The sequence below is a fragment of the Mesoplodon mirus genome (assembly GCF_964341445.2).
Source record: "Mesoplodon mirus genome assembly, chromosome: 3".
NCBI lineage: Eukaryota > Metazoa > Chordata > Mammalia > Artiodactyla > Ziphiidae > Mesoplodon > Mesoplodon mirus.
In genome coordinates, this window is record NC_138978.1 from 142,969,154 (window position 1) to 142,981,882 (window position 12,729).

Here is a 12,729-nt window from a genome sequence, read left to right on the forward strand (position 1 = left end):
GACCTGTGACCCAGTTCTGACCAGAGACCCAAAATGAAGCTACTAGAGCTCTGAGAAAGATTTTCCTCACTGATTGCACTCTTACCGCTTTTCTTGCTACTTGAGAAGCTGCTACATGAGAATGGAAGCTTGGAGCCACTGCAGCCATCTTGCCACCATGAGGGAAGATAGCGGCAGCCGTGAAGAAGGCAGAGAGAGAAGGTGGAAGAGCCTGAGTCCTCGATGATCTCTCAGAGATTCCACACCAATCCTGGGATCACCTCCCTCTGATCTGCAGGTTTGCTGTGATGAATCAGCCCGATCATTTAGTTCTTTATTCCAAGTGTTTTGTTATTTGCAGCTGAAACATCCTGAAATACTCATTCATTAAATTTCACTGTTTTCCAAAATAATTACTCACACATTGTTGGAGCTAGAAGAGAAGCTGACAGATCAACTAGCTTTGAGTCACTTTGTGATAGAAGAACCTGAGGCAGATGTAGACAGAACCAAAAGGAGAAGCTTGGCCTCCTGGGTCTTGCCCCATAGCAAATTCCCCAACACCCTGAGGAGACTGAGCATCCTGGGAAGGGCAATGGTGAGGAACCAGGGGTCAGAGCCTGGATCCTGGCATCTGAGAGTCATGGGGAAAGGGGCAAAAAAGAAGGGCAGAGTGGACTAAGCTTGAGCAGGGCTGTGGCCAGAGACACCTGAAACAACAGAGCCTGAGGAAGGGCAAGATGTGTGTCCAGCTCTTTCTGTCAGGGTTCATACACACACACACGCACACATACACTCACAGACACACATACACTCACAGGCACCCATGCACACACTCACAGGCACCCATGCATACACACACAGAGGCACCCATGCATACACGTACACACAAACATTCACAGGCACCCATACACACACACACACACACACTCACAGGCACCCATGCATACACACACAGAGGCACCCATGCATACACGTACACACAAACATTCACAGGCACCCATACACACACACACACACTCACAGGCACCCATGCATACACAAACACACACACACACACACACACACCACACACACACACCCCTTCACCCTGGGCTCCACTTCCCAGCTCCTGGAGCCCAGGGATCTCTTGTTTCCCCACTGGCCTGGCAATGAGGTCCTCTTCCTCTCACGGATGAGTACTCTTTGTGGTTTCTGGTTGGTTTCATGCCCTGTATTTTGCTCTACTTCACAATTTTTCTTACAGCTGTGCTTGGACATACTATCTGCAAAGCTGCAAAAGAGTGAACCAAGCCTAGCAGGAATGTCAGCCATGGACAGCAGCCAGCTGGCTGAAATGCCAGTGTGCTGTGATTTCTTCACAGGCTTCAGAAAGACCCCTACACCCCACTCAAAATCATACTTCCTTTGTGTGGGAAATCAGTGCTGAAATTCCACAATTAGCGATACAGTGTAAATATTTCTGGGACGCAAAATGCCCCATAGAACTCTTCAAGGTGGACGACTTTTTTATGATCCTTTCAAGAGGGCAGACATTGAGAAGAGTATGAGTGGGGTGATGGTTAATTTTATGAGTCAACTTGGCTCAGCCACAGGATGCCCAGATATCTGATCACACACTATTCTGGGTGTTTCTGTGAGGGTGTTTTTGACTGAGTTTAACATTTTAATTGGTAGACTTTGAGCAAAGCAGATTGCCCTTCATAATGTGGGTGGGCCTCATCCAGTCAGCTGAAGGCCTGAATAGAGCAAAAGACCAGCCTCTCTCAAGTAAGAGAGAATTCTCCAACTGACTGCCTTTGGAATTCATCTGCAACATTGGCTTATCCTGATTCTACAGCAGATGGCCTTCAGACTGGATCTAGCATTGGTGCTCCTGGGTCTTCAGCCTGCCAGCTCAACAGATTTCTGAGTTGCCAGCTTCCATAATTGCATGAGCCAATTCATGTATATATACATACATTCTATATATAAACCTGTTCCTCTGGAGAACCTTGACTGTGTAGACCAGTGTATTGGCGGGTTGAGGGTAGCATCAAAAGATTCCTTTTTTTTTTTTTTTTTTAACCTAGGATAGTCTCTACAATCTGTTCTGTTGACAGAGCATACCCTGGGGACCAAGAGGGTGGTGGGGACAGTGATGTCCCATCCAAGGGGAAGAGTCGGGAGAGGGAAAGGGCAGGGAGGAGGGCGGTGGGGTGCGTCAGGCCATAGTGTGGAGGACCTGAACCGTCAGGGTGAGGAGTGTGTAGTTACATTAGTAGTGGCCACTGGGGAGTCACTGGAGGTTCCTGAGGAAGAGAGTGACATAATCTAAAAGCTAAATCTGGTGGCTCTGTGGAGAGGGATTGCACAGGAGCGCTGATGTCAGGAAGCCCAGGGAAAACATAATGAAGGGCTGAACTTGGGCATGAGGAGATGGTAGAAAGTTCACGCGAGGAAGGAACAGAATAGAATCCAGGTGACCAGACCACCAAAGACATGTAGGAGGAATGTTAACTCCAGTAAGGGAACTAGAAAGTGAGGCCAGGGAGCTGGTTTGTGGGGAAGAAATACAGAGTGTAAGGTACCTGTAGGTCGTCCAAGTAGAGATATTATTGGAATTATTATTGACTGACACATATTGAGAACATACTCTCTTCTGGGTACCATGTTAAGCCCTTCACACTCATTATCTCATTTAATCCTCATAGCATCCCATTGGGTAGATATTATTATCCCCCTTTTACAGATGAGGAAACTGAGACTCTGAGAAATTACATACTTCCCAAGTTCCCACAGGTAGTAAGAGCCCAGGCTCATTACTCCAAAGCTCCCAACCACCTCTAGGCTCTGGCAATTGGACAAGAGGTTAAAAGCTAGTCCACAGCCACAGAGATGATGGTGGGGAGCGTCTTAGGAATGTCCTGGGACCTCCAGGAAATTTGGAGGAGGAAAGGGAGAGAAGAACTAGTCTTTATCGAATACCCTTAGACAAGTCACTTCACTGTCACCATCCATCAGTTAGCCTTTAATCAGACCTCAATTCAGCAGGATTTGAGTGGGGTTTGGAGTTGCTATTCATGTCCCACTACAGCTCACTAGCCACAGTGCTGTTACCTGAATGTGAAAGAGATCCCTTGCTCCTTCCACTTTCCAACTGAGATTCCCAACTTCTTTTTCTTTTCTAATCAATACTTCTTTTCTGGTTGTGAGTGACACACAGAACTTTAAAGCAAAATCTGGACAGCAGATGCAGAGGTGGAGCCAGGGTCTGGGGAGCAATTTTGGCGGTCACTGTACTTTTCGATTATTCCTCGGGAGTTTCAGAGGTAGTCTGGGATGGAGAGGCATTGAAGAGACAAGAGGGTAGACAGGATGGCCAGAGGAAGAGGGGAGATGCTGGAGACAGAGAAACAGGGAAGGAAGGCTCAAGGGAGCTGGGGCCAAGGAAGCATTATACGCTTTCTCCGTCCTCACTTTTATCCCCCAGTATCCCCACACTGGGCTTCTTGACTCCCTTTTCATCTTCTAAAAGAAAAAAAAATGCATGCACTGTTTTGTCTGAATTTCTAGGTCCCGAAGCCCAGCCGTAGCCTCACAGTGGATTCTGTGATGTCAGCTGTGCCACAGTCTGAGACCCAGTGTCCAGGCAAGGGCAGCCCCACCTCACACGCATGCTCAGCGCCAACAGCAGTGCTCCATCTGGCTTCCACTCCTTTCTGGCTTTGCCCCCCAGGGCCATGGCTCAAAGTCAGACTATGGTCTGGGAAGTTCTCCTTCACTATCCCCCTATTCTTTTTATAAACACTTATTCCCCCTGAAGGTCTGTAAACAAAGCCAGAACAGGACTCATGTCCCCTCAGGCTATTCAGTGGACCGAAATAAGGGCGGCAGTATGAGCTAGCGATCAGAACTCAGAGCACCTCATCTAGACTGAGCCGTTCCCTGCCCAGGTATATACCCTGGAGAAACACACATGTTCTAAGAAACAACTCTGAGAATGTTTATAGCAAAAATAACTTAACAGCAAAACACGGGAAACAGCCCAAATTTCCATCAGCAGAATTAATAGAGCAGGATAGGATGAGACTGGAATATTCAATAGTGAAACATAAATGAGCTACACACATTAGCATAGATCAACTTCTCATGATTTTTAAAAACATCAAAAGAATGGGATACAGTTCCACTCATGGAACCATTCTGAAACAAGCTCAAACAATGGATTGCATAGGGTACATGTTTTTTAAAAAAAGGTAGCTAAAAATGAGGGAAGAGTAAACACAAAATTGAGGACAGTTTCCTCTAGGGTGGAAAGGCTAGGTCAAGGAGGTTGACACTAGGCTGTTAGTGCTGCTGGGAATTGTTCTGTCTCTTAAGCAATATGGTAGGTACACAGGTGTTGTAGTTTTCACATCTTACTAACTCCGAAATCAGGATGGTCCAACAATCACCGTGGCAGTTGTGATGAAGTTATTGCCAATGCCTTTCTCTTTTTCTCACTTTTATTTATGCACAAAAGTGATGTCAGAAAAGCTTGGCATCTTTAAATTACATTTATTTAAGGTAAAGTACAAGAGCACTTGTTTGGTTATTAGGAAAAGAAGGAACGATATGCCTATTTTACAGATGAGAACACTGAGGCTCAGAGAAGGTAACCTGCTCCAGTCGCACAATGGGATCTTTGCAGAACAGTGATCCACCAGCCCACTTCTCTATGCAAAGCCTGTCTGTAGTATGCGAAGGAAGCAAGCAAACAAGCCTGAGATAGGACCAGCACAAGAACCCGAGGCACCATCATCCTTACCATCATGTTCCAAAACTACAGAGATGAGCATCAATTTTACTAGATTGAGGGGAGGGAGGGGTGGGGGCTGGGAGCCGGTTTTCGAACTTCAGTGAGCTCACAGCTCTTAGCTGGCCTTATCTCGAGAGCATCCACCCTTGAGCTGTGTCTGGCTCCCAGGCTTCTACCTCTAGCCTCTGGCATGACCCGGGCTGTGGCCAGAAACAGGCTCCCACCTGGAATTCCAGCGTTCACTCCTGGAACGTCCAACGTCCAGTCCTCCTCCAGCCACAAATTAGACTTTTGAATGCCCTGCTCAGAAGAGTTTCTCCATACCAAATCTGCAGGAACTTTTTCTTTGTGGAGCTCCAAAACCAAATCCTTAAACCTCACCTGAGGGAGATTATTTGTTAGGTCAGAGCATCCTTGTTGATTGGACCTCCAGTTTGTGACTTCCACAGACCTGATCACGGGAGGGTGGGGAGAGGTGTCTTCTGTTGGTGGAGGGAATGGCTTCCATATCAGAGCTGCTGCATGCCTGATCTGAGAGCAGAGAGTGACAGTGGGAGAGCTTCTCACTCCTTTTATATCTGACAGCTCCGCCTGCCTCTGTGACGTGTCCATTGTATGTGTCACAGAGAAAGGGCGGGCGGGGCAGTGGGTAAGGCAGGGGGCACATGCGAGCCCAGCTGGTGGAGAAACCCCAGCCCAAAGGCAAAGGGCGGGGCCCCTTCTGGACTTTCTAGTGGCTGGGTCTTCTCGATGTGGGTGGCAGGTGTTTGGCACGGGATGGGCCACCATGCGGAGACTGTTGGGGACTTTGGAAGCCTTCTCCTTCAGAGCTCACCCTGCCTGGGCACCGGCTCTGGAGGCCCCTCAGCCGTGCGTATGTATCGGCCAGCCCTTCCCCACCACAGGGCCCAGAAGCCAGAGCCTGCTCAGAGCTGAGGGCAGGAGGCACCCAGAGCTTGCCAGGGTGTGGGCCACCTCCTCCGGGGACCTCCCCAGCTTCTCTGAGAGGCCTGGAGACAGGATCGCCTTCTCCAGGGCTGCTCAGCTGCCAGCATCACCATGAGCCAGGTGGCGAAGGTTTCTGAGCAGGAGATGCAGAGCCCTGATCCGACTGGATGCTGCACCCCACGATGTCCCTTCCTGGCAGGTAGGTTCTTTCTTCACTTCTTTTTTGAAATTTGGTCAAACAACATTTAAACCTTGGACTGTTCTTCAGGGTATACAGATGGTAGTGGCTTAGCTGGGATTCGAAGCAAGCCTGTGTGATTCCAGAGCTCGTGTTCTGGATTGTGGTGCGTCCTTATCATATATGCTTCATGTGTTACTTGTTTTTCTTTTTTGCTTGTAGTCCTTATGGTACTTAGCCCTAAGTGCCATACCTGTAACGAACAGCTACACTGCCCTGTAGGAAGTCTTCTTTTGTTCAACGCATGAATTGGTCATCCACCACACTGTGTTCTAATGTCAGAAGATACAGGTCAGGGACCACCAGTTGTCAGCATAGCACCATTCCACATTTCTAACTGAGGCTTGAAGGCCAGATTTTCCCTTTGTCTAGTTTGAAGGATCCAGATATGTAAAGATTATAGTCTAGATAAATCATGGGCTATCCTGAAAGAAATTCACCAGTGAATTGTTCCGTATGGATTAGAAGCCAGTTTCTCTGGCCTTCCTGGAGTATATCCAGCAAGGCGTCTCATTCATGTCTAGAAAGCAAATATATCATTTATTGCAACTTCAGCGTGGAGCCATGTATTGGTTTAAAGTATGATCAACACAATTTGGTCATTGTGAATATGCCAGCTGGGTCCACTCTTTATTACACATATGTAACTCTAGAGATTCTTATGCCCAAGAGAGGAGACGTACTCTTGGGTGTCTAGGACAAGGGAAACATGTGTTGTTATTCAGGAGCTGGAAGCTTCAGCATGACAGGAAAGAATTGAACAATCCTGGTCTACACATCACTTGACCTTGTTTAAAACTTGTTTCTTTGGCTTGCTTCATTGGAGTGTTTTCTCTCTCCTGGGGCTGACATTGTGTGTTATGTAGCACACATGTGACATGTAGAAGTTTCAGAACCCAGAATCCTATAGATCAGTCAAAATGTATTTATATATTTTTGTTCAAAATCTATTGAAAATAACACTGGGCATAATTCATATATTCCAAAATTAGTTGGACCCTCTGCTCATGAGATTCTTTTTATGGTCTGTCACAGCAAATTTGGACTTCCATCCCCAATAAACTTTGGGGTTGGAGGACACAAAAAGCTTTTGCTCACACCTAAATTCTGTCTGAAAAAAAAGGGTAAATATTACAAGCCCTTTCTAACCTCTCCAAGAGCAGAAATGATTTACAGCTGTGGCATTGAACCCTAATTCCTCCATCTCATTTGAGAAGAGTTCAGTAAGAAACAATGTCTTGATTTTTGTTTGTTTTGTTTCTTCCCTGTTTTCTCATCTTGCTTACCAATAACCATTGTAATTCATGAGTGAGCATGGCAGCAGGCTGAGTGTTCCCTGGAGCTCATTAAATGACGTTTTTTTCCTAAAATGACTTTTGTCTCCTTGTTTTCAGCCCCTCTTCTTTCCTCTGCCCTTTACTATAACCAGAGCTCAGCAAAAGCTGACTGGCTTTGTACAGACCTTACTTAGGGTTAGTCTTTTCTTCATTATTTTGTTCATGGCTCTTCCATTTCATTGTTTGCCTTCTTGAAATGTGTTGAAATCTTTCTGTGTGGATGACTTCCAAAATGCCTTGGCTTTTATTGGTTGATTAATTTTGGTATTTCTACAGTTTTATTTAAATATTGTTTCAGGAGGAACAGAATGTGAATATGTTTCCTTGTCTGCCATCTTGAGCTGAAAATCCCTGTGGATTTTAGCATCCAATGTTCCCATGGGAAAAAACCCAACCTTGGCATTAATAGATGTGACACTCAAGATTTCAGCTTTTCTTGAGCAATCACTAAAGATTTAATATGTGGTCATTTCTAATGGGAAAATAATAACTATCTTATGAAGTAGATTTGAGGATTAAAGTAGAGAATGAACATGAAAATGCTTTGTCAGGCTTAAAAATCTATAAAAATGTTTTCTGTTATTATTTGATTTGTTGCTATTTCAACTTTACTCGACAGTTGTTTATGACCTTGCTTATGTGAGAAAATGCCCTCTGGTTTATTGTTTTGAAAGCCAGAATATATTTTTCAATAGCTCAATGGAAATGGCATCATTTGTGAAGGTTAAGGGTGAATGGATAAATGTTTCTTGACACCTATCACTTTACAATGTTTTCAGGAACTAATTGACACATGTATCCCTCTTCCAAATTTTGTTGAGCACCTCCTACGAGCCACATGCTTTACATCAGGTGTTGGAAAGCATTTTCTGGATTTTAAATATCTTAGGCTTTGTGGGCCATATACAGCTTCTGTAGCTTCTCCTCTTTCTTCTTCAACAAGCTTTCTAAACGTGAGAACCATTATTAGCTCACAGTCCCACAGATCCAGGCTGAGAGCCTGATTTGATTTGTGGCCATTATTTGCCGATTCCTGCTCTGCGTCCTCACTGAGGAGGGGGACCATGTTTGAGTAATCACTTCTTTGAATCAACTCTTGGCCTTCTGGGGCTTGTCCTTACTCTCCTACACTCTCTAATCAACATGGCATCCAGAGCCTGTTAAAACATAAGTCAGATCCTGTCACTCAAATCTCTTCAATGGCTTCTTCACAGAAAAAGCAAAGTCCTCAAAGTGCCTCCACAGCCTTAGAAATGTGGGCCTCTGTTTCGTGTCTGACTGTTTCCTCCTCCTCTCCACTTTGCTCACTCTGTTTTCCACACACTGACATCCTTTCTGCTCCTTGGATACTCCAAGCCCACTCTTGCCTCATTGGCTTTCCATCTGACTGTTCCCTCTACCTGTACTATTCACTTCCCAGATATGCTCCTTGCTCCCTCTTAACTTTTATCTTCCCCAGAAAGCCCTCAGGGATCACTTAGTTTCAGATCACAACCTCCTCCTAGTAGCTAACAATCTCCATCTCCCTTCCCTGCTTGCTGTTTTTCTCCAGCACTTCCCTGATATACTAGTTATTCCATCCATTTATTTCATTTCTATTTACATATTTATACTTATGATTTTATATTTGCTTCTTTACTTTTGTCTCCCCCCTCAGCTCGAGAGAGGGTATATTCATCTGTGTTAATCACTGCTGTGTTTCCTGAACATGCCTATGAAACATACTGAAGAATGGTGCCCGAAATTTGGTAAAGGATCAATCAATTTTCTTGGCTGAATGAAGAAATATGTTTATAAATTAATGAACAAATCTCTGGGGTTTCTGAATTGAGGACTAATGGGAAGAGGAAGGCAAAGGGTTGGGACAGGGTACTGCAAGAAGTAGTATTTGGAGTACTCTGATAGCTATCCTAATAGATACGATTTTGTTCATATATGTAGTTTTTTTTTTTTTTTTTTTGCGGTACGTGGGCGTCTCTCTGCTGTGGCCTCTCCTGTTGCGGAGCACAGGCACCAGACACGCAGGGTAAGCAGCCATGGCTCAGGGGCCCAGCCGCTCTGAGGCATGTAGGATCTTCCCGGACTGGGGCACGAACCCGTGTCCCCTGCATTGGCAGGTGGACTCCCAACCGCTACGGCACCAGGGAAGCCCCATTTAAGTAGTTTGAATGAGAGAGCTGGGAACTAGGGACACATAGCATCAAGAGTTTTATAATGCATTCTGTAGAGTTCTTTTTAAGTGTGTACAAATATCATTGAAAGTATATGCACGCATATACACCTCTGTTGCTTTATTTAGCGCTTTACAAGAGCCCCTCAGTGAAGGGGTAGTAGCAACTCTCAGTATCCTTCCTTTATGATGAACTTAATTTATTCAAAGTTACTTTATAATTTATTTGTAACTGTGAAACTAGACTTAGTTATTGAGTAGACCCTCCCTAGAAACCTATGACATTAATAAAACCAACAAAAATTTGTTCAGTTTCCAATGATACACACACTACAGACTGAATTATGGGCCATCCATTTTAATGAAGGGAAGAAGTGATGTAACAAATACAGAGCAAATGGAATATGAAGTTTTGTCCTCCATTAATATTAGTGACAGGTAAAGTGGGCTCCAACGCCTTCAAGGTAGCTGGAGACCATCATCTCTGTGTCACAGGCAGGAGGATGCTCAGCCAGGATGTCTTTCTCTGTCACTGAGAAAAATTCCCATAATATATAATGATACTTACTGAAACAGATATGGGGCATTTGGGTAATTAGGAATCCATTAGCATATTTTTCCGGAAGCCTTGACTACAAAATGAAGACAGTGGATTTGGACACTTTCAGCAATGAAGAAGTTGTTTGGATATTCATCTTTATGCTGAATGAAATATGCTTATTTCATCTCTGAAACTTCCCATATACCATTTTGCAACCTCTGTTTTGTGTTTGGAAAGACTTTTAGAAATTAAAATTCAAGTTAAAAAGTAAGTCGCAACTTAAATGATAAATGGAATATTTTGCTGAATTAAATATGACACAGTTCAAATGTTAATTTTATTTTAATGTGTATTTTGGGGTGGAGTCTTGAAGGTGCCAGAAAACAAGAATTCACCCATCCTCTTTGGAACTGCAGCACACACACACCTTCAGTTACCAATTCTGTTCATGCCACAGAATTATCTTCAGAAAACATACTGTTTTCTGTGTACCTGGTGTATATCTCAATTAGTTTGAAGAATTTCCCAAATACCTGTTAATATGTAGTTCTCCAATTCCAATCTTGTCACATCCTGTACCAGTGACACAGCACAGAGGAGTTTTACTTCTCTTTCTTTCTCTGGGTTGTTCACACCCCAACGAAAGAACAATGAAATGGCATCAAAGAGATCAGGGTTCTTGACTCAGATTTACCATAAAATAATAGTGTCCTCTTGGGAAAATTATAGTTATTCTAGGCCCCTTTCCTTTTCTTTACTTTGACAGAGCTGCACTAGATGACCCCAAGTAACATTGCACTCTTTCAGTAGTAGCTTAGATGTTATTGGTTTTCTGAAACAAATGAAGACAATGACACATGAAACTGTGCAACATCTGTGTAACTATGTTTTCTTAGAGTTGCCTCCATTTCACAGATGATAAGATGACTGAGCACAGAAGTAGATGTTTGGAACCAGAGGTTCCAAAGTAAATGGAGCTAAACCACAAGTTTCCTTCTTTCCTGAAGCTCACTTAGCCACAACCTAGGCTGCTGAATCTTAAGCTGTAAAGCATATTATCAGTCCATTTTCAAAGAAGCTATTCTTCTAGGGTTTCCAATTAATAGCAAGAGGTTTTGAAATTCTTCAAAGATCATCTAATTTTGTGAGATTTACAGCTCTATTTTCCTGTCAAGCAAGTTGTATTAGTGCCAGATAATCATGTGAGCTTCTGGATGCTTCTCTGAACCTCTTGAAGTTTTCATCTTGCTACCTGAAATTCATGCCAGATAAGCCTTTTTCTAGAGCATATGTACAGACTTGTGTATTTTTATATAGGAAAGCAATGCAGTGAGTCAGGTCGGGGGTTAAGCCCTCATTCTCAGAGTGGTATTGAGCTCCTGGTGAAATATAATCATCATTTCCTCAGAATCGAAAAGCAGTTATCTCTAGTTTTTAATCCCATTAACTATTTATACGATTACGTATGATACATGTATTTATTGTACCTACTAGGTGTGTTCTCTTTGGGAAGTACAAAGCTCTTTGAGACATAGGTTGTTCATTTTTTTGTTTTCCCACAAATACTGTGACCTTTTGAGCAGGAAGGTCTATATTTTACTAACATGTAGAACCAGCAGTTAACACGGTGTCTAAGATGTAGTCAATAAATATGAAATAGATAAAGGAACACAGTTTTAAGGAAGGGCCAGGGCATGAACAAATAGAAAATTTTCACTTTCAGTCACAAAGCAACCAGAGACATAAAAATGATACAGACAACAAGTGCTACGGTCATTCAAAGAAGGAATAGAATAGACACAACAAGGATCTCCTCTATGGCACAGGGAACTCTACTCACTATTTTGTAATAACTTATAAGGGAAAAGAATGTGAAAAAGGAATCACTGTGCTGTACACCTGAAAGTAACACAACATTGTAAATCAACTATTCTTCCATTAAAAAGCAAACAAACGAACAGACAACAACAACGACAAAAACCCAAAGTGGTCATAGAAGTTCTTATGAGATTCCATAAGAGAAGCCAAATGAGGACGGGAGAGACGGCTTTTGAATCAATTCAGAGGAGAGGTCACAGAGAAACTTGTCTTTGACCTGAACTTGAGTTTCCATCAAGATTGCAATGCAGGGATGTTACAGATGAAGGTAATCACATAAACTTACTACACTGAAACTTGCAGAGGTTATGAGTGTTGTTCAAGATCCCAAAGCAAGTGCATTGTGGATTCAGAATTTTAAGTGAGGTCTATTGAACTAAAAACAAACAAACAAAAAAACAAGCCCTTTCTGTGATACCATGTTGCCTTTGAAGTCATTATTTTGGTGGGTTGGTAGAAACTGGTTCCAATGTTTCTTGCAGGAATAACTAGTTCTGTCCCCCCGTGGCCCCCCACCCCCGAGTTGATCCTCAAAATTTCCTTTAGTATGGACTTGCTAAAATGCAGACATGCAAGTATTCATGACGCCTGTGTCCAATCATTTCTCCTGCCATTGCCTACTTCACTTCTGGATTATATGAACAATTCACTGTCTTCTTTTATGTTTTTCCCTCCTCCAAGAATTCCTTTCTCCCTATGGGGCACCTGGGAAACCCACTTCATTTTTCAAACCTCAGTTTACATATTATGTCTTTTGTGCAGTCTTCTTTTTAGTGTTGTGATCACACGCTCCTTTTTGCTACCCTTGCACTTCTGCATGCCTGATTGCTGCACTCACTACACTGTATTGTAATTGTA

General features: G+C 43.5%; 1 pseudogene across 1 annotated transcript in view; it reads left to right on the forward strand.

The window, feature by feature from the left end:
* Window positions 1-12,729, forward strand: part of LOC309799286 (centrosomal protein of 78 kDa-like) — a 659,089-nt pseudogene that overhangs the window by 393,755 nt on the left and 252,605 nt on the right. The window lies entirely within an intron of this gene.